The 23,470-nt window shown below is 42.6% G+C and overlaps 1 protein-coding gene across 2 annotated transcripts in view; it reads left to right on the top strand.

Annotated features, from left to right (window-relative positions):
• The window catches only part of FAM172A (family with sequence similarity 172 member A), a 261,320-nt gene that overhangs the window by 126,321 nt on the left and 111,529 nt on the right, over positions 1 to 23,470 (top strand). The window lies entirely within an intron of this gene.

Here is a 23,470-nt window from a genome sequence, read left to right as displayed (position 1 = left end):
GGGGCACAAACAATATTATTTGCACTTTGACACATTCTGCTTCATATACATACTATGCATTATACATTTGAGACTGAGTCATGCAATTTCCAAAGCTCTTATTATGAAAGTTAGCATTTCCATTCAACGGTAAAACGTGTCAGAAACATCACAGTGTAGTGGAAACAGTAAAAATCTATATGCCTTTTTGGTGCAAAACACAAAAATCCAGCCAAAGACAGGTTCGAACCAACTTAAATTTTAACGTGTTCCTATTAATTGTGGTTCAGCATAGCAATGTTTGTAGGAGAAATACAGCTGTACTGGCTTGTTAAAAGGGTTTGTAATCTGGATGGGAGATTATCGCTAATACCATAAATATTACTGTGTCTTTTGAGAAATATCTCAGTACTGAGTATGGGAAACAAAAGGATGCATGTACATATTCAAAGTCACCCACAGGGACCTGGTTTTTCTCTCTGCTGCTTTTCATGAGAGATGCCATTCTGCCCACCAGCCAGACCCTGCTTCTGAAGAGGAGCGACCAGGCTTGTCCATCAGAAGCCAGTGGACAATGTTGCTGTGTTGTCCAGAAAGGCATCTGGTCAGAATGCTGGCCCAGCGTCCTCTTGTTGAAACTGAAGCGCTTTTTTAACACCTCTTTAGCGGTTCCACCTTCTCGTGGATCTTTTGCTTGATGAGGCATTAAATTTGGCTTCGGGAGGTTTGACCCCTGAGACACAAAACGCATGACTCCATCCCATGTTCTTTTGTTGCGCAGCTCTGTGCCTAGGTATATCTGTTGACGTTTCCTTTATTTGATTTTCTTCAAACAGAGGAAAGAAGTAGTATAAGTCATAGTGAAAGTGTGGGTGGTGGTCTCCTTTCTTTGGTGAATTAACTGAAATTGGATGTTCTGATGCGGTTCTGGTTTGTTCTGAAAGAATTTTTTGGGTTTTTTTTCTTCCATAGTCTCCAGGCACAGAGAGTTTGTTGAAACAGAATAAAAACCATCCCTGCTTTGGTGTGTGGCAGGACACATTGCTGCAATTTGCGTGCCTGTTGGCGATAACGGTGCCATTTCCTCTGCTGGGCAGAACTGCCAAGTCCGTAGGTGGTTGCAAGAGGAGCTGTCACCGTAGCGTGCTCTGCTCCACCTTCCTGGCCACAGACACGGTTGTCAGTCTGTCCAGTCCTTCGCGCAACACAAACAAAATGGTGTAGGGCTGTATTTGTGACCTATTTCTTGCCTCCCGCGCTCGGGTCCGTCGGATGACGTGTGCTACAGGAGTCACCGTTCATTTGCACCCCGGGACTTGACGCCAGGCTTACCGCAGCCACAGGCTCTTCAAGCTGCTTTGGGGTAATCTCAAAGGGCAATTTAGATATGGGATTTACATACTGTGTAGTATAGCATATGTTTGACTCATTGGGCTCTTGAAATAAAACATACTGTCACTGCACAGTAATATTTAAGGACGGTATATGCCTCATGAAGATCTCGTCAAAAGAGTTTTGAGAAACCTGGGCAAGCCTTATGTCCTCCTTGCCAAGCAGGGAAAACTGGTACAGAGAGACTAGATGAAAATTGTCCTCACAAGAAGGCATCAATGGCATCTGACATGGGAAGAAAATTTGTTTGTGTCAGATAAGCTGGAGAAATTGTTTCAGACCGTTAAGTAGTATGAATAAATATCCTCGGTTATGTTCTTATAGGGTCATTGAGATCTGTTGTGATATGATGAGAAAATGCCATTTGAACAAATTAAAGCTGTCTGGATGATGCTCCCACTTGTGCAGTTAGATTTGCTGAGAATTGGAAGAATGGAACTCTTCCATGGAAGATTTGAGTATTTTGTTTATTTTCGTAGAGGAAAAACAAATAGCTGGGATACTCAAGAATATGTAGAAGCGGAGTCTTAAAATACAAAATCTCAAATTGCACTCTATTTTCGTGCAAAACGAGTACAAATAAAAACGACTATGGGAGCGTGTAGTGCATTAAGCATAGTGCCTGAAAGATCAAAGTACTTATCGTTTCATGCTGGAAGTTTCCTTAGCTATGAAATAATGTACTTTCTGGCATACATTACAGCTTGTTAAAGGGACTGATTTGGTCTGGGCAATAAACATCATGTCAAACATTATGGCAGAAAAACCTGCTTAATATGTTTTGTAATAAGACAGAATTTTTTGTTCTTGAAAACATCTGCCAACTGAATTCATGAGTGAAGACAGAAAATGTCATCAATTCAGTAACAATCTTATAAATTTGGTTTCTTTTTTGTCGATGCAAACCAAGGAAAAAACTTCTTGATAATCAGCATAGACTATAATACTTTATGGAATGATTAAACAAAAGCATTTTACTTTTATATAACATGCTAATGAATGCATATGAATTTTAATACTGTTCAGATTTTAACAAGCATATTGCCAGCAGATCATTTTAAAAGCATCTGTTTTTTAATGTGTTGAATGGAGAATTGAGTCAAATAGCTAAATATGTACATACATCCTTTTAAAAAAAACATATTTCTATTCTTACTTATAGATACTACCATTTTTTCTTAGACCACCAGAGGCTGCTGCTGTACACATTGGCTGATGTGATGCTTCCCCCCAGAAACTTCATACCCTAGCCAACCTTCATTTATTACTGAACTAAACTGAGGATTTGTTGATCTCTAACCTTTTTCTGTGGAAACAGATCATACAGGCTTAAATGTGACATGATTATTCCTTCCATCCTCCGAGCCATCTTGCACTCCCTACAGATTTTCACATTGACAGTGTCTTGTCTATGTTAAAAGACACTTAGAAATGTAAATCAGTATTTATCCGATTCTAAATAGCATTCACCACTTAAACAAGTATACTGAATGGATTCTGAAATGTTGTTAAAGGAAAAAGTGTAAATCACATAATTTTATAATAATAGTAATTTGGAATCATGTTGTTGCCAGCATAGCTGAAGGATATCAAAGAAGTAACAGAGGAAGAAGTAGGAAGAAGGACTTTTATCAGACCAGCTGATGGGGTCAGGTTTTCTGGGCAAAGGGAATAAGCCTTTCCTAGGCCTGCATGCTGTGAAGTTTGTCCTTCTTTTTCCACCGAGCTCAGCTGCTTTCATAATCCTTACCGCAAGTATTATTTTCACTATAGCACGGCCTATAGCCGCGCTGTTTATACCAGCAGCATATCAATGAAATAATTCATTTTGAATGTAACATACTTCTCATAAATTCTCCCATTTTCTGCGAGGGATTAAATAGAAGAAGATCATGTGCAACTAATTAATTTGCTTTGCTAAAAATGGATGCATCGGGGTAATTTGTGCCACTATTCAGGAGAAAGTGGTAAAAGGCAGGTTTATTAATACGCGGTGAAGTACGCGGCGGGTGCTGGCGGGCAGGAAATCCTGGCAAGCGCGCGAGCGCCGTTGTGCCATTTCTGCTGATTGTTCGGCGCGACTGACACGAGGCATCTCCCGACCGAAGGGCGCCCGCTGGCGCGGGGTGACCTCTCAGAGCCAGGGCTTCCCCGGTGTCCCGACGCGGCTGGGAGGGGACAGCACGACCCTCCCTGGGCAGATGCAGGTTCCCCCTGCCCACCCCGTGACTTGGCAACGCCCGGAGATGGTGTGGCAGCGTTGGCATGCTGCTGAGACCAAGCTAGTAAGCCCTTTATTCCACCAGAGGAGGCAAAATGACAAGCGCTAGGCGGGCAGCTCCCGAGAGGTGTAAGGGACGTGCCTCAGCACGGAGAAACTCGGTGGCAGAACCTGGGCATCAGGGCTCAAACCTCCAAAGTCTCAGTCCGGTGTTAATAGCTCAGTGCCTTTTTTTTTTTTTTTTTCCCTCCCCTTTTACGACTATAAGCGTTACTTTACCTGTACCTCCAAAATAACACATTTTTACTTTGTCCATGTTTACCTTTTAAAGCCCGTTACATCCTTATGTTCTTGGGAAATCCCTTTCACTTCTACAGCAAAATCACACTGGCAATGGAAAGCTCGTGAGAACTGCTTAGAAACTACTACAGCTTCATTGTTAAACCCAGAATCCTTCAGATTGGAAAAGCCCCTCGGGATCATCGAGTCCAACCCTCAGCCCGACTCTACAAAGCTCTCCCCTACCCCACATCCCCCACAGCTCATCCCAGCGGCCCTGAAACCCTCCAGGGAGGGGGACTCCCCCCTCCCCGGGCAGCCTGTTCCACTCTCGCACCACTCTTGCTGGGAAACATTTTCTCCTCCTGCCCAGCCTGACCCTCCCCTGGGGCAGTTTCCAGCCGTTCCCTCTTGTCCTGTCCCTGATCCCCTGGGAGCAGAGCCCAGCCCCAGCCTCTCTGCAATGTCCTTTTCCTGTTCCTGCCCCATGTACTGCCAGGTGCTCAGAGTTAAAAAAACCTGCAGTTTGGGTGCTGGGGTGTGAATGTGTGGTGACATTCTGGGTGCCACAGGCTATTTGGGACACGTGGAGAGATCTGGCCGGTGTCCTGTAGGACCTGCACCACCAGAGACCTGCACCACCCTGGAAGCCAAGCAGAGGACACTGAAGCATGTGCAGTGGCACTGACCACCTACAGTTAGGCTTCTGTGTCACTCCTACAGGGTCAGATAAGCTTTAAATTCTGAAAATATAGCAGGTAAAATACGTCTATTTCATGTTTCATCCCATAGATACTACAATGAACAGGCATCTCTACATTAAATAGCTAAAGTATCTAGAGTTTAAATGATAGTATTCAGTAATTTGTGCATAGGCTATTTAGCTTGTGCAGTTAAATTAGCTATTTAAAAAAAATCCTGAGGTCGTAAAGACTTCTTGAGGTATGGTTTGCATCTACTAGTCCGGAAAAGTTATACTTGTCTTCTTTTCCTTGAGCAAGTGAGACATCAGAGACACAATCACTGAAGGAAGATTCTTCTCTTCAAGAGCACCACTGGCTCTTCTCTCTGCCATACCCTCTCTTTGTTCTGCGTTTCACAAGTAGGGTTTAATCAAAGAAAAGGAATAAATCGGGGCCATCTAGCTTTGGTGTCTTTCAAACATTCATTACATGATGCTGACAAAATGTGCATTGTTAGATCCAGCTCCTAAAACGTGAGGCAAGCCGTGTGAGTTTCCAAAAGAAAGAAGCAGCTTGCGTCTCTCCTCCCACCACGAGCTGTGCGGTGCTCCTGTTGTGCTAAAAAAGACCATTTCTCACAGGTCAGATGAGTCCTCCTTCCTTTCAGATAGGATTCAGGCTTGGTAAACCTGGCCAGTTAGGGAGCTAATGGTAAAGAAAACTAGCTCAGCAGAAAGAGGACATTCTTGTTGAAGGCAGAGGTGAATAAAATTATTTAAACTTCTTGTGCTCGGATACTGCCTGTCTTTGTAGAGCGATTGGAGAGAAGGACTGAAAAGACCTCGCAGGTCTTCTGGTCCATCCTCCTGACAGTTCAGATTGCTCTCTGCAAGTATCCTTTATCATCTCTCTAACAGAGTCAGAGGATAATATCCTTTCAGCTGATACCCAAAACAAGGATAATATCCTCTAAGCTACTGCACACAGTTGCACATTTTAGTCTAGATTTCAGTGTGTTTGGGAAAACTGGCAGAAGACATTTAGCAGGAGCTCAGGCGGCAGCATACACCTTTTAGCAGAACTTTACGTGTTTTTTTTTCTTGGGCTCCAGTCAGCCATAAGACCCGTGATACAGTAAGAGATGATGAAAATTAATTTCTGAGATACATCTAGTCATCTTAAGATGAATGGTGCCGTTTCAAAATAACCCTTTTCTGTGGGGACATGCTACCCCATCCCACTCCTCTAGAAATATTTATGGGTTTGGGGTAGGGGGATATGAGGACTGTACCACAATGCACAGATGTCAGGGAAACATTTGTGGAGTTCAAGGAAATTAATGTCAGCAGACAGGGAACTTGGGGCACAGGATACGTAGTGCATTCAAGGACGTTGTTTTCACCTCATCTAGTTTCAGAAAACAAACTGAAAATTCAGGAAGAAATAAGGGAGAAAAAAAAAAATCTAGCTTTGGGGATTAAGATAAATCTGGTGGTTCCTCTGTGGTGTGCTTGGCTGCCTGCAGCGGTGATGGTTGCCAAAGGGGCTAGACGTAGTGGAGGAAATGGTGGCATGGAGGAATGTGCAATAAGCTGCCCAGAAAAAATGTCAGTTCCTACCCTACAATTCACAGGTGGCTGATAGTTTGAAAAATTAATTATTACAGGCCTTTAATTTTAAAGTCCTTGCAAGTGACTTTACCAACTAAAATCCTTTTTGTGAATTAACTTACTGTGCAGTGTTATTTTGGATTGTTTACCTCTTGAGAACAAGGTTTATCTTTTTCATCAGCTCGTTGTCATCCCTGTACAGGCGAAGAAATATGTCTCATTGTGATCTCGGAGGAGAATGGAGCCGTGACCTCCATTCTTGCTATGCCTTAGTGAACTCCACACCTGATCAGCATGCCCTGAGAACTACCTTTTACCAACTTCAGAGCTGTTAACTTCATTTTCATAGTGTCCAGGCAGAAGTCTTTCCTAAGACAGTCAAATTCTACAGTATCTCCAGTCATGAACTCATCCAAATTTTGAGAAACTTTCCCATTCCTCTCGTGGCTGAATCCTTGTTTTATCCTTCTCTCCCTGGCTAAAAGGGGATGCTAAACTGATCAAAAATGCTTTTTGTCTTCTGTGGTCGGTAGTGTCGGTAGCAGGTTTTTCTCCCCCAAATGGGCTGCATGCAGTGCAGCCACACTCAACTACACTTTGTTGTTTAACAGTTGATTCTCATTCTTTTTCTCTGTATTTTTTGATCAGTACTTGACAAGGGTGAATTTGTCAATACACAATGAGGTATCTTTTTATCAAGTAACACTCGAATTTTAGTTAGTTTTCCCAATAGATGGCACTGCTTGGAGAGAAACTACTAAATAAAGTAAGACAAAGGTGCATTTAGAACCTCCAAGAGTTAGTGTGTGAGGAGCCTTGGGTTTTCCTGGGCTCTTGAGCAAGTTTGGGAGCTCCTAGTTCAGTACTTTTAGCAAAAGCATGGAGTGAGGAAAGCATCACAGCTATTTTGAGCAAGTTCTTCAGAAAAGAGGGGACGAACTGACTGGGTCAGTAGCTTTTGACAATCACAATTCTTCCACTGCTGGTGAGCAGTGTGAGTAGTTACAGGGATTGCTCATCGGGGTCACACGGGCTCCAGTTGCTGTTCTGCTGTGAGATCGTGTAGCTGGAATCCTTCATTCACCACCAGCATGTGCTGAAATAGTTTCCCTTGCATCCAACCAAGTGTCAATTCTTTAGTTCCCTAATAAAATGCTGCTTCTGGTTGGTAAGCCTCTACACCTCTGGAAAAAAATAACAAAAACCAAAAAAACAAACAAAAAAAAACCTCAGCAAAAATATTCTCTGCTTTTATCATGTCCTTACTGAATTAGGGAGTGAAAGGAAGAGTTGCTCTGTCCCAGAAGACTTGCTTTGCAATTTATACGTTGTCTAGTATCACTTAAATGTGAGCCAGTCGTGGCACCTGTAACGCAGTGTGAATTACACGGGGCAGTTCCCCCTTACACACACGCACGCAGGCACTACCTGCACTAAACCACACAAACCCCACGGGTGTTCTTGTGCGTTCAGCACCCTGCAGGCTGCGGGGCTCTGACACAGTGTGTGCAGGTGTAGGATGCATACGACTGGAAAGCTTCCTTCTCACCAAAATCACGGTTTTAATCAGTACATCCAGTCATACAATACAGCAAGAAATTTAAAATGTTATTTCAGACGATACGCCTGGTACTTCATAAGCACCTGCAGTGTGTTTGTTCTTTCGGACTGGTGTTTCCTTCCAGGATGGGTTTTCACTCCTGTCTGCTGTCTTTTCCACCTGCTGTGTAACTGAATAATCTGATTTCATGGATCTTGCAAGTTCAGCCTGTATCCTAGAGAAGTGGGCAATTGACATTATCGCTTAATTGTGTCACAACCACTCTGTTCATAACCTGGGAAAACAGAACCCTTAATCGCACGTAGACGTTAAGAAGACAGATATTTATTTCTTTCAGGGATCTGGTTTGCCGAGGAATTCTTTTGAAGTTAGCGAATTAGGTAATGAAGAAATTTAGCGAAGCTTAGGCTGCGTAAGTAGTTCTGAAAGATTTCTGGGTTTGTCAATTAACTTTGTGGTCTTATCCTTTGATAAGTCGCAGCCCTCACACACTCCACCTTGCAGTGCACCTCTCTGAGCCTCTGGCTACTCCACTTTTCCTGTTGTTTGAAAAATGAACAAACACATTTGATGACAGGATCATGTTATTCATCATGTGTCCTTTGCACTGGCTGCCAAAAAAAAGGCTAGGCTTATGTTTAATGGCTGTTGCTTATTTTTAAATCCCTTACTGGTGAAGACCTTGGCCGAGTATGAAATCCTCCTTGTTGAGATATGTCAAGCTTTCAGACACTGCGTGATGTTTAAGGCTCTGACTGCTTTGCCTTAAGTGGGCAAATGAGTTATGGCTGTGATAGATCTTAAAGTAACCGCATCTGATTAGATCATGGAGTCCACTTGTTTTAAATAACCCTCTGCTGCTGTTGGCTGTTTGTTCATTAGATTCTTTTACCATTTTCCTTCCCTTTCTGTTCTGAACTACCTACCTCAACTGACTGACAGAGTTGGGCTGATAGGTAAATGGATTTTAATCCTGATCGACACCAGGCAATATCATCACTGGAGTGGAAGTCCAGATACTTGCTGTCATTCTGCTACAGTTGTGGTAAATAACCATGACATCATTTTCTAACAGCACCATGAAGTAACACCTATTTCTACCCCAAAGTGACCAGGCAAGATTCGGGTCTGCTAGCCTCAGCGGTTGCAAAAGGTGACCACAGCCTCAGTTGTGCAGGGTGTCCACAGAGCGAACAAAAATTGGAAAGAAAAGGTTAAGACATGGAAATAATGTAAATGATTTTGTGTCCGCAGTGGTGGTGACATGCAGGACTTCTCTGGAGTGTGTTCAAAGTCGCTCTGTCCCAAGCGCATGTGGTTCAGGGTTTGGGAAACTTCCACAACATATGTTTACACACTTCTCTGGCAATGGAACTAGAGAGTTGGCTCTTTTTGCTTCCGATTGAAAGCATCAGGCACGGCACTTATGACCGGGCCCGGCTGACGCTGCTTTGAGCATGGTGTTGGGCTGGGTGACCTGCAGAGCTGCTCTCCAGCTGAGGTGGGTCAGTGGTTCTACATCACTGAGTTCCACCTCAGTCCTCAAAGAAGTATTTAAGTTGTGGATCGGCTTCGTGGACATTGTAGAGAGGATAATTCCCCCATCTTGAATATTTGATGCTACTGAGGTTGTGGTTGGTCATCCACTTCCAAAGAGCAGGCTCAGGTGGTTGGGACCGGGAAGCCTACCTGGGGATTAGCGTGGTTAACACCCTCTGGTCTCCTACAAGTACTGCTGCAGAAATGCACCTTGAAAGATAAAAACCCTTCCAGACAGGCCATGTTGGCATTTTAACACAGGTGTGTTGAGCAGCACATTTACTATTTCTTCAGAGATCAAGAAATTCTCCAAACCAGATCGTCTGCTTAAATTTGCTGAAGGACCTTAGAGCAGTGCACCAGTCTTTTTTTCACAGATATCCTCCAGATGTTATTGGCACGCCCATTTTTTAATAATGGGAAGGACACAAGTACTGTCCATGTCCTTTGTTGTTTCTTCAGAAAAAAAGGGGTTTGTCTGCATTGTTAATTTAAGTCCACAAACTTTCCATTTTGTACCACAAAGCAGTTCTTGAGTTTCGGGAAGAGAAAAAAATACCCTGTGACATACAGATTGATTATTTGCCAAGTGTGTGCTTAGAAGAGGATAGACATGGCAGAATTAAAAAGGCTGCAACTTTATTAAAGCATTAGCAAACAGCGGTTTAATTAAGCCTGTGCACAACCGCTCCTTAGAAGATTTTGTCTACACTGTTAATTTCAAAGTGAGACCTGAATCTATATCTCAGCCACAGGCCAGTGCGTTAGCTGCAGGTTGCCTTGAAGCCCTTGGGCATCTCCTGGTTTCTCTTCATCTCTTAAACCTGTGCTCGTGTTCTTAGAAGGTCATGGATGTTTAAGATACTCCCGTCCAGTTTTCTGTGAGGGCTGTTCACTGGAAGAAGTCTGCTCGTGCAGACGCCTGCGTTGCCGCCTCCAAAACTGATCCGTGCTGGTTGGTGGAGGGATGGTTCTGGATATTCTGGCGTTGAACTGGGATATCAGGCACAGGGAATGTGATTGCCGTTTGGGGGATTTCCAGGACATCTGGTACCTGGCAACTATCAGTTCTTACCGATCATTGTCAGCTTTATTACTGAACAAGATTTAAGATTTAAAATATGTTAGTACAGAAATATTTGCCCTAACAGAGCTAAACTACAAAAATAGCAAAATATATTAAACATGGATTGTTAAACAGCGTTCAACTGTTGTTAACCATAAGAGCTATCAGAGCTCTTCCAAAGTCTCAGCCTGAGGATCTGATTAGTCGGCTCCTACCAGGACATCCAACGTACCCAGACCGCTCTTGGGGTTATTACAGCTTTTCTGCTGCCACCATTAAGGACAGATCCTGTAGTTGCCCGGGTCCATTCTTCTGCACAGTCTCTTCTCCAGGTACAGGAGGGGGTCAGTCCTCCTTCTCTTTTCCCATTCATCCATACTTCATTCCCTGTCACCAAGCGCTGGGACATTTCATGGCAATATGGGAATGTGGTGGATTGACCTTGGTTGGCTTTCAGGTGCCCACCAAAGCCCTCCTCAGCTGGGCAGGGGAGAGAAAATACGACAAAAACCTCATGGGTTAAGATGAGGACAGGGATGTCACCCAGCAGTTACCATCATGGGCAAAATAAACTCGACTTGGGGAAATTAATTTATTGGCAGTTGACAACAGAGCATGATGAGAAATAAAACAAGTCTTCAAACACCTTCTCCTCTCTCCTGTCTTCCACGGCTCAACTTCACTCTCGATTTCTCTCCCTATTCCCTCCAAGCAGTGCAGGGGTATGAGGAAAGGGGGTTGCAGTCAGTTCATTACACATTGTCGGTCATTCCTTCTCATTTTCTTCCCGTGCTCCATCATGGGATATCTGCTCCAGGTGGGCATCTGCCCCGGCGCGGGCCTCCGCGGGCGCAGGGCACAGCCGCCTCACCGTGCTCGTCCCCACGGGCTGCAGGGGAACCTCTGCTGGGGCGCCTGGAGCGCCTCCTCCGCTCCTCCCTCCCTGCCCCGGCTGTGCCCAGGGGTTTCTGGCACCTCTTCTCAGCGCTCTCTGTGCCTGCTGCTGCTCAGCTTCCCCCTTCTCAAAGCCCTTGCCCAGCGGCGCTGCCACCGCGGCTGACGGGCAGGGCCTTGGCCCGCGGCGGGTCCGTCTGGGCGCCGGCTGGCGTTGGCCCTGCGGGACATGGGGAAGCTTCCAGCACCTTCTCACAGAAGCCACCCTGCAGCCCCCGGCTACCAAACCCTCGCCACGCAAACCCGATACAACGGGTTACGTTATTTCCTCACACTCTTTTCCTCGAGGTCTTGATTAACGCTTCTGTTACGTACCTTAATGAGCGCGCTGCTGGCTTCGCCCCGTGGATGCCCTCTACGTCTTGCTTTTGCCACTCACTCAAAGTTATTTCTTCCCTCCCAAATAGCAAGAGGGAGTAAACCTCATAGAAGGACCTGAGATATTAAGGAGGAGGTGCTCAATCAATAATACTTCTGTCTTCTCCAGATAAATTTTATTGCCTGTGCACCGTCGTTGATGACCAACGGATTATTTTTTTTTTTTTTTTTTCCAGAAAGGCTCTGGTGGCATAGCAAAGCCCAGCAGACAGCTGAAATGGGATTTAGCATTCATCAAGTAAATACAGGAGTTTCTGTTAGGATCGCTGTCTGGTTTCCTGATGTAATGTTTTATAGCAAACTGATACAAACTTTGATGACAAACATGGGAGGACTAATCTGTAAGACAGACAATATGCGTGCATAGTGATACAGAGAAGTTTAACAAAAGGAGTTTAAAGAGTAGAATTATTTTTAATTAAAGCACAAGAAGGTCCAAGCCTCCAAAACCAAGTAACGGTTGGAATGGGTGCAGGTTGCAGCTGTTAAATCCGCTTAGTCCTCATTTTAGAACACTTCAGACAAACTGAGTTGGCTAATAAGTGATTAAAATGGCAACAAAGAGCATTTATAACGGTAACAAAAGCTACGTCCATGTGTTTTTTTGAGGGTTGATTTTTCTTTTCCCACCCGCCAGCATAGACATCATAGGTTACATATTCTGTGGAAGATATATATTATTCCCAAGATCTTCAGTTATCTCTGGAATTTGTGTTCCGTTACCGTTCAGTCTATATGCTCAATAAGACCCCCAGTGTTTGGCCTGTGCCACCTGAGTTAGAAGATTGCTCCCAATTTTCCAGTTAGGTCAACCAAAAAAATTAAGATATGATAGAGGGTCAGTGGAAGAAATTCATATCAAAACAACTGCTCACCATGTCATTATGACAACCTGCTGTAACAAATGTGCTTCTGTTCTAAGTTATGACAATTAATTGCTAAAAGTAATTTAATCTGACAGTGGCAAGATGTTGAAAGACTTGTGAAGATGTCATAAAAGCGACCTTTCTGCCCATGTGCAACCAAAAGCCATTTTTAACAAGGAGCCTCAAAAACAGTACAACTTCTTTTGTACTTTGTTAATTAGTTATTGATTTGAAACAATGCTCTGCCAAATATTGTCAGATTAGCTAGACGCCAGCAAGGTCACAGTGTGACAGTCTAGTCCTGATAATCTTATGGTATATAAGAATTCTTTTTTTCCTCTGAACCTTTTGTTCCAATATCCTGAGAATTACATTTACTGGCTTCAGCATTTGTGCTAATTTAAGATACAGCCAAGCTGTCTGTTATATAGTTGGATGTTTTGAGTTGTGAAAAAATGACACTGCGTTAGAAGAAAATTCCTAGTGATCTAATGTCTAATGATCTTCGGCGGCGGCGATGCACCGCTGCTGCGACGCCAACGCCCTCGCTAATCTGAGCAGAGAGGAGCCTGCTTTAATGAAATGGTCAGCGCGAGGGAGCCGCAGGGTTCGCGCCAGAGGTAAAACGGGCAAGTCCTGAGGCTGTTCAGTGACTCATCAGGACTAAAGATCATTTCCTAGCTTACATTATTGCGAAACGAAAATAACGGAGGTGGGTCTGGACGGGAAAACGGAGAAGCAGAATTAAGGCTTTAATAACTCGACATTCAACTTTTCGGATTATTGAAACAAGAAACCAGCAGAAAACACAAATCTGAATTTCAAATTGTGTTTGTCATCTGCCTGGATAATTATTTCATAAGCTAATGGCAGTTACTTCAAATACAATTAATTATAGTAGGCTACATATTAAGGCACTTCAGCAAATCTGTATAACTGTACATTAAATAAATAGTGTATCAGTTTACTTAAAGCACTAAGCACTTTGCTCTCTTTATTAGGAGAAATCAAATAGCTTTGAGCCTGTTAAATCTTTCTTTCACTTAAATAACTGCTCTTGAGAGTATGTAATAAATAGAGACAGAGACGTCAAGAAGAAAAATACAGGGCGAAGCCGTTCTATTTAGTTTAACTCATGTAAGAGATATAAACTCTGTAACGGAGACTTTACAGCTGAGCTTTGTTCTGAAACCATAGCTGTTAATGAAAATACGGAGTTGTTGTTTTACTTAAATGTGTTGAAGTTTGTTAGATTCATTGTTTCCTGTGGTGGGGAAATCTGCATTTTTCTTGGCCAAAATGCTATTTTTCTTGCAATAGCATGGTTAAAAAAAAAAAAAAAAAAAAGAGTCTGGTTCTCATTACAACGTATAAACATATTGAAAGAACTGGAAAGTAAAATAGTCTTTAAGTACTTTAGGAAACAGAAAAATAACACTTCTGCATGACTTCCATTAGGAGTTTTTGAATGTTTCAGATGCATTCATTTCAAAAAAAAAATTGGTTTTAGCGTTTTGATAAAGGCATGCAACCACTTAAACAGCTGGCATGGTCTCTCTTTGTGTCTTGCAAAGGTAATTCTTTTCGTGAAAGTACTGTATTCGTTTTTATTTATTTGCCCCCACCATTAATCTGTTAATTGCCAGAAACATGGCTGGTCGGGGGCACAGCTGCGAAGAGACAACCTGATTGTTTTAGAAATGCTCTTTTCAACCCATAATTTGATCATGCAACAGGCCATTTTTGGTGATGTTTGTTAGCTTTAGGCAGAAATGTGTTGTGGGCAGAATCTTGACCTCTGAGATTAAGTAGTTTGGAAAGAAAAAAGTGTAATGAGACATAAAAGAGATGGAAGGAATACGTACCAGTAGTATTGCCCCAGTCTTTGGGTATTTTTACCAATTGGCTTCTCCTCGGCCAAACAGGTGTATTTGTTATCTAAGTTGGGATGTGTAAATCCACCCACAGATGTTAGCAGATACCAGGCTTGGAGCATCACAGCATGGGGATTTTCCTGTGAATTGCACAGGTATTTGTCAGTAGCCATGGTATAGCTGCGTAGGCAGGAGTGGGCTGAGGAGTTGTTATTACACCCCCGGCCTGAGGAGTTTCCCCATGAAGGATTTCCAAGCTTTTTGACAGAAGATGCTGCTTCAAATTCAGGCTTCCTTTGCCTGGAACTCTGCAAGTCATTTGGATAGGGGAAAAAATATATATATAAAAAAAAAAAAAAAGCAAAAATCCAAAAGTCTGTCAAAGAGCTAAAAGGGAAATTAGTTTGGTGGGTTTTTTTCTAAAGTAAAACTTCCTTTGGTTCATTTCCCTCCTTCCTCCTATTCTCTTCTCCTGCACCTTTTTCCTCTCAGTGAGTCAGCAATGTTCTTGTCCCCAGAAAAAAAAAAAAAAAAGTCATATTTTTGTTTATTTACATTCTTGTCTTAATGATAAAATAATTAGCTTAGGTGACTCCTACTGCATCTGTCAATTTGGGAACAATGAAAACAAAAAGGATAGTGCAGATATTCGGGGGGAAGATCTGTTTTGAAGGAAGGCTTTTAACTCTTTACTCTCCAGCTCCACAAGGAGCAACTAGCCACTAAAAAGGAAAACAATCAGTCGTTTAAACTACCAACCCCCAAGCTTTTGCTGGAGGTGATAATTAAGAGCCGCTGAGACACTTGATTTTGTCTGAATTTTTCTTCTTTTCGGTCTCCCTTCCTGCACTTTGCCAGAAGACAGTTGGGTGGTGATGACAGGACATGCCAGACTCCAGCAGAAGTAATAACGGGAAAAATCCAGACTGGAACAACAGCCTGACAAAGATGTCTAACCCTGGCTGACAAGCAGATACTTTAACCAGGGAGATGATGCTATAATAACTTCTGAGACTTAATTAATTTAGCCTGAGATCCGGGTTTTACTTTACAAACAGCAAACCCCGTTCCAAGTCACAAAGCGCCTTGAATTTCCTAACAAAAAGCTGAAGAAGCAGGGAGGGCGTTGGAACACAGCAGCCTCGCGGCAGAAAATACCCACCCCGCGACGGGGCTGAGACTCTGCTGCGTGGAGTCACGGCGGATCGAACCGCGCGGGTGGCGTTCGCCGCCTTGCTTTACTCTTGCACAGATCTGCGGCCGAACTCGGCGCGCTCGACTTCCCAGTTCAGATGCAAACCTAAGAAATTTCACCTGTAATGCGAGCCTTTTAGGAAAAAAAAAAAAAAAAAAAAAAAAAAAAAAAAAAAAAAGCTCACATATTCTTGTAACATCTGCGAGGTCCTGACACGGCGGCGCTCTGAAGGCCTCCTGCAAAGACCTACCTTTGCCAAAACCGAAACACAGGATTAGGTCAGCAATGCATTAATGCAGCTGAGACCACTGGCACCTCTGTGAAGAATAGCTGTGGGCGCTGACAACTTCACTTTGTGGTTTCAGGGCCATTGTTTGCCTGTTGAAATATTATAAATGAGGGCTTGGAGGCAGGTCCCGTGGCCGAGAGGGTAGAAAGAGGGTTTTGATTTCCAGGGTCAGCATGTTCCTCACCGAGCAGAGGTGGTTGAAGCACTTTGGAAACAGGAGGAGAGAGTGGATTTAGGTTTTGGGTTGGTTTTTTTTTTAATTCAGCAGCAGCTTCAGGGTATTGGTCGGGAACTGTACTAGTTGAGGGCTTAGCTGGGAAAACTTTTCTGGCTTCAAGTTGCTTCGGTTTTTTTCTCATGTGTGCAATAAAGTTGTATATAAAGGGGAAAAGTAACCCCTTCCTGCTGCCTTGGGGGAGGTTAGGATCCGAGCTCCCTCTCTTCCCACATATATATAGCATATTTCTGAATTTTATTTCCTGACCACCATCACCAGGGAAAGCCCAGCGTGCATCTGAAGTGGGAAAAGTGGGGCAGGATCTGAAGTTGTCTTGGATGGTAATTGCGGTGGGAGCTGGGGAGAACAGGAGCCCCAGGGAGGAGCCAAAAAAAAAAAAAAAAAAAAAAAAAAAACCAAAAAAACCACAAACCTGGCTAGACACTGTCAGTCTTGCGTTAGCTAAAACTTGTCATTTTAAACCTAATCTCAGCCGTCGTGCCCTAGCAAAGCGTGGGTATCACCATTTCCTCCCAAGCCAGCCCTTCATGCCCTTTGCACCGATGGTGACAATTTAAATATTGTCTCAGTCTGCCAAATGCATTTCTGTTTTACATCTTTTATTTGGCTATTAGATATGCCAGATATTGCACGTTTCGTGTAATACTTACTCATTTAGCAGATCTGTCAAGATTGCCTGCTTTCCTGATAAATTGTCAGGAGTTTTGGAGATGGGACTGCTCTCTAACTTTAATATGATGTGTATTTAACTGCAATATGTAAGACTTCTGGTCTTCCTTTCCGCTGCTGACCGTATACACACAGCATCTATATTACTAGGGCTTCATAAGCAGTACTGGGAATGCTTCCACCGCTGGCCCACTTCACAAATAAACGAGACACCAGAAATTACACAGAATCACCTCAAATAGATCTGGGAATAAGACTGAGATCCGTAATATGAAAAATGCCACCTTAAGTCACTTTGCCATATTGCTTTCCAAAAGGCATGTGCGAAATAATAATCTCGGCTGTGCTGTTTATATCTGCCTCTCCACAAATGCCTGGACTTAGCTATTGTGATACCCAGCCTCTCCTTCTCTCTCTCAAGCAGCTGCTACCTACTGCCAGGGTAGATCTCTTGCCCCCATCTCAGAAAGTGCCCTTAAAAAAATAATACAGTCTTTTTATTTCCTCAGTTATTCCTGTAAGTTAAGTGGAAGAGGCTGGCATTTTTTACATCTGAAGGCTCTTGGTTTAATCCCTGCTAAGGTCATAAGTAAGGGAAAAATACAGTGTGACTGTTTCTGAAAGCATAGGAACACAGCTGCTGAATAAAATAACATCACTCACCAGCGATGCATTTACATTATTTTAGTGCTGAACCCGTGTGGATTCAGTGCTCTGTGTTTCCACGGAGCTACTGCAGACCATGGTGACCATGTACCTACTCTGCCATTTACACCTCTGATCAAATCCTGCTGGGTTTTGTTGTTTTAATGCAGCAAAGTATGCAAATAAAATGCATACAGAGCCCGTAGAATCAAGGAGGAAAGAAATGTGTCCTCCATTCAAACTTTCAAGGCTAAAGCACAAGTTGTCTGTGATTTCATGTCTTCCCCTATTGTTTTCTCTCAAGCTGGCTCTTTCTCACTCAACTCAGAGCACAGCAACTGAAATAACTCCCCTGACCCACTGCTCAGCCTCCATTGTCCTTGCTTCCCAGCGCTCCTAGCAGAACCAGCTGAACTGAATTCTGGATGTGTCAGTTTTAAAATTTGTTTTTTAACAAATTTGTTTTACAAATTTGTTTACAGATTTTGTAAATCCGTGTGTCAGATTTCAAATTTGTTGTCAGTTTGCCTCCACTGTCACTGTTGCTCCTGTGTCTTCTCTCCCAATCACGGCTGCTTTGCCACAGAGATGATCTTGATGTTCTTACCCCCATCTGCCCTCTTCTGCAGCCGCCTTTTGCCTTGTTTCCAGTGTCGAAGGCAGTCCATCACCATCCTGCCTGAAAATCCAGTTATTTAAGTGTTCTGCAAGAACTCCCATCTTCGTGTACTTGTATCTCCATGTCGATACGGACAAAGTCTGTGGGACGAGCCATACACAACTGCAAAGGTCCTGGGGAAGGATCTAACATCTCCAGGGAAGGACTGGAGACAGGAGACCTGAGCCTTCTCCATCCCTCTGCCTCCCAGCCAGTGTGCAGTTCTGTTCTCCCATATTTAACACATGTACCATACTTGTTTACAGTAGCTCATCGAGCTAGAAGGAGAAATTGTTTTGCTGTGATAAGTGGTAATTATAGAAACCACCTTCAAGTAAATTGTTAAAAAGCTATTCAGTTGTGTGGCATATTTCCCTATTTGTATGCATTTCACTTTTCACTTGTCGCAAAAAAAATGTGATTCCAACTCCTTGATTTAAAAAAAAAAACAAACCACAAACCACAAAGTAAAAGGAGAGAGCTGTCACTGGAGCTTAAAAGTAACTTGATTTTCTTGATTTGATTTTTCTGAGTTTTGGTGAATTAGAAGTTTAGGACTGGATCTGAGCTGCTCTGCCCCAGTAAAGTCTGTAGTCATTCAAGGCCTCCATTTTAAAAAAAAAAAAAAAAAAAAAGTAAAATTTGGCATTGAAACAGGAAATATGTGAACCTGTCACAGTAAGCAGTCTCAAAGGGCAAGCTGCTTTGCAGGAGCTAATTAACCTTAGGAAATAATTACACAAATATGCAAATGTTGTTTAGATAATTCCATGTGTTATCAACTCAGGTAGTCCATCATAACTGCAGACCTTGCAATGTCTAGGTGTTAGAATCTGGCATAGTTGATAAGGCTTCGGTTGCTGCATCACTTCAGCTTGGTATTTAACAATTAATGACTGTGATATTACATTAGTAAATTCAACCTGGTTCTTTGAATGCAACAGAACGTAGCAGCGTATTCACGGTGTGCACGCTGCTTATCTGTGTATTCCTAATGGCTCCAGCCGTTCAAATGTTACCTACCTTTCAACTCCGAGCGCTAGCAATGTCAGAAAAAATGACAGACCAGAATCTGTGGTCTCTTCCTCCACTTTTTTGCACAATGGACGGCCCGAGAATTTACCCACAGTCATCTGGGGCTTTCAGGGACTTAAAAACTATTACAGAGAGAATTTTGAATCTGTGAACTGTTTTTCTCTCTTTTTGAAACGAGACAAGGAGCAGCGTTTTACACAAATGTGTTTCTGTCGGCGTCGCACAGACCCTGAAATAGCGTGGTCGTGGGCTACCCTTCTCACTGTAAGGTCCCACTTAAACCGAGCCCAGCTGGTCTAGGCTGGAGCAGCCCAGGACGTCCCTAACCCACGCCAGGACTTGAGTCGAGGCCGAGCAGATCGGCAGCCACCAGCCTCTTCCGTACCACAAGCTGCTGCTTCAGGCAGCTGTAAGAGAGGTTCTGGCCCTGGGATATAAATGGCCTCATATATATGAGAAACATGAATTTATTAATCATTGTCATATTATTTTCGTAGACTACTATTAAATTATTTGATTAAGCTTTTGATATTAAGATAAAAAGCTCCGTATTAACCATTTATGATCATTTTTTGAGCAATTCCTATATTGGTTTAAAAAGTGAGGCTTTTTTAATTTGTAGTTAAGAGCCAGTGTTTAAGAATCACTGAGGGGAGGGGGGGGGGAACTTTTATCACCAGAAAAAGTAATCTGTTCTTAAACCAGTATTCGTGAATACTCATCTCTTCCACATGAAAGAAAATGTCGTTCTATTTGCTAACGCTTGGTGATAATTTCTCATTCAAAAGGAGCTTGTCCATGTGGCAAGAGCATCTTTTTGATTAGCCCCATGCACCTGTTAATCAGAAACTAATATCTGGCTACCGATATTCTGTATTACTTTTATGGATGCCCCTCTTATAGCAGGTCCCGGAAGTGTGTGCCTCCTATACCATTTTGGAAAAGGAATAAAGAGAACATCAGCAACCTAAAATTCCCCGGTGATACTTGTGTTAAATGATTTTAACCACCCTTATCTCCAGGGCACTCTTTGGTGGGATTTGCTGCATGCAGGGATGACGGGCACTGAATGTCTGATACTCTCTGTAGAGCTGGTAGCCACTGGTGGCCAAGGAGGTATATTTGCTCTGGTTTTGTCAGTGAAAGGAACTAAAATACAGTAGTTTTTAGGAAAAAGCACAGATGTCTTTTCATTTATTAGTGAACGAGAGGGTAAATCTTACTCATGGCATTCCATTAAAAATGGAGGCGGGTGGGATTTTGTGCAGTGGGAGGCAGAGGTGAAGGTTAAACCTTCTGTGCTCAGAGCATCAGCTCCATTCCCTGCCGGAGCACCAAGGAGATGGGGTGCAGGGCTCCACTCAGGAGGTGCCTCGTCTGCAGCAGTCTGGTAGTCGCCTGATTTTGGGTTACTTTGCACTGGTTGTGTCACACAGAGGCCTTTTAATCATTCGTAATTTTTTTTTCTTTTATTTCTAATTATATATATATATTAGGTGGGGATATTTTCAGAGGGATGGAGACCCTCAGCTCTGACTTCCTCACCTCCAAAGAATCAGACCACTCACGTAGACATAGAATTACAAATGTCCAACTTTCAGCAGCTGAAAATTTTAAGTTCATCTTTCCCAGCACCTCTCCATCTCAGTCTGTTTCACAAATGAGAATGCGCTCAGCCTCAGCTGCCTTCTGAGGTACATACCGTGATTTCTCCATTCCTTTTTCTACAGTCATATAGATAATTCTGTAAAGCATGACCAAGAGGCCCCCACTTTATCAATTAATTTAACAACGTGGTATCTTAAGTGCATTCTGTGTAGCTGCAGTGAAAAGAGGGAAAGCAACAACTGCCTGAAACTGTCACCTTTCAAACCAAAACTGCAGCATTCAGCCTCAGAATTTAAGCCAGGCCAGGCAGAGAAGGTTAATCCCAATAGACCCAGCACAACCCAAAGCCCTGAGGAGCTCGGCCGTACCCTGCAGTTGGATGTTTCTTGACAGACACGGCACCAGTTTATTCTCCCTCCGAGTTGTTTAAAACACGGGATTGTTACGAGGAGAAAGAATAAGCAGATGCTCTGAAGAAAAGAGCTTTTCTTCTAAACATACACGAGTCCTCCAAACTCCTTCTCACACATACGTGCTTCTCTTGTTTAGAGTTTTGCAGAGTTATGTACAGCAACACAGTTTATCCTGACATTTTATGGCTTGTTTTTCAGCAGTAACAAAGGAAACTCTGGTTACAGTCTATATCTAACTCATTCTAGCTCATTTTCTTTTTGCTTTTGTAAAATCCTGTAGAGTCTTTGTACTGGACTGTGAAGCTGCGTGGTTAATGATGTGGTTTACTAAACCACTGGTTATGCTTTAATTGGTGGAAGCTTTTTCGGGCTGAGTTTCTGAAGCAAGAAGCTTCTTGCTGCTCTCTTAGTCTTGTGGAAACCCTAAAAATGTCTGCTTTTCCCAGCAGCGTATAGAAAAATAAATACAAAATACCTGAAAATGCACTGTTAACTTCCTTTTTGCCGGAATGTTAAAGCAAAATAAATCTACAAAAATTGCTGTTAAGAGAACTAACGGTAACATTATTATTTAAAACCAAATATTTCTTGCATATTTAAATAAAATGAGATTTTTAGATAAAGCAGTCACTTAAAAACTCTCACGGTGTTTTAATGTGTGTTTTCCATAGGTATCATAATTAGAGAACATCACTTTTCCATAGGAATCTCCAGTTCAAGTTGTCCTTCAGCTTTATCTTAATAACCGGCCTGTCAATCATATTTTCTTTATGAAATTTCGTTTGAAAAACTTCCCTCTTTTCCTCACAAAGGGAGTAGTCTTCACCTCCTTTACCAATCTCTACAATCAGATTTCAAAACAGGGTTGAAAGAAAATAAGCCCTTTCTCATGCTGAGGTGGTTTACAATAGTTGATACATAATTAGTTAAAACTATGTTCTGTCATAGTCAATCAAGAGCAGAATCTGTCCGGGATTAAGAAGAATGTTTCAGAGCACTTCAGTGCTTTTTGGCAAATTTGATAAATAAGTTTTAATCGCCGCTGCCTTTAGAGAAAAAAAAAATAAAAATTTAAAAGCACATAATTGTTTTAAAAGCTTTGGGTCCAGATCCGTAAAGATTTGTAGCCATCTCGCTCGTTTTTTCAGAAGCTGGGCACGAGAATAGAAGTAAAAGCCTAAATCCACCATGTTATTTAGTTGTCTGTCTTCCCACTGATTTTAGACGCTCGTATGAGCTTAAATTCCCCAAACTGAGTTTGCAGAATGGGACTAAGACCCAAATCACTTCAGTGTTCTTGGTAAGGTTGCAGTAATTCACGCTATGTAATTAGCATCCTCTGATTGCCAGTGGTTTTTGCCGGTTTGTGCTTTACCTTCCCCAAGGAGATGAGGGTTTTGTGGTCTGTGTCTGAGTCACCTAGGGGTATGAAGTTTGTTGCTGTAGCAGAACCAAGGGGAAAGGGATGAATATTTTAGGAAATGACATGACCTTGACTGATCAACTCTTTCTGGCACAAAAGAGCCTGGAAAGTACCTGCAGCGTTGTGCTGGAGGTGTGAAATCCTGGCGGGGCAGGGGAGCTAGCAGAGCATCTTACTGTCTGTCACCTGAGACTAGGCAGATTTGTAGTTACGACAGGGGCAACTTGAGAAATAAGTAAAGTATAGATGGGTACAGGGCTTCCCGAGAGCCTCTACTGTAGAGGTGGGAGCGCACAACCCCCGTCTTCGAGGAGAGCGCACTGAAATCAGTGTAAAATCGCTCCAGTGCCCCCAGTCACTCTTACACTGACTAACATTCACAAATTCTTGTTCAATAATAAGAAAAAGCACTCCCCTACCTACCGGAGACTCCAAGGCAGTGGCTGGTGTGTAAGCAGTCAAGAGGTGTTTCATCTGTGCCGTATCTCTTAGTCTGCAGTTGCAAAAAATAACATTTAAAAGAGTAGTGGCAAATACCATAATTTTAATCTTTGGCAGATTTCCATTGGCCCACAATATGAAAAAATTGTTAAAGACTGAAATTATATCTATATTGTTCCTGCTTGTTTTTATTTGTTTTATCCGACTAGGGCTTAACTACTTTAAACAAACCATCAGTGAACAAACATTTGACAAAGAGTTGTCAAAAGAATGAAAATCAGAGCAGTGGCTCATAATTTCTTTGAATGCCTCTGTTTAGCTGAATTGCCATCATGGTATTTAGACAAAATTTTGCAGATGCGTAATTTTTGTTGTATTTATTAAAATAAGCCATAATAAAGCAACAGTTTTACTGCCTTTAAATTGCGATCTTAAATTTCTTTTATTTAGTCAA

The sequence above is a fragment of the Athene cunicularia genome (assembly GCF_003259725.1).
Source record: "Athene cunicularia isolate RWA chromosome Z unlocalized genomic scaffold, athCun1 chrZ_part3, whole genome shotgun sequence".
NCBI classification, from domain to species: domain Eukaryota; kingdom Metazoa; phylum Chordata; class Aves; order Strigiformes; family Strigidae; genus Athene; species Athene cunicularia.
This window is presented reverse-complemented; position numbering and strand designations above follow the sequence as displayed.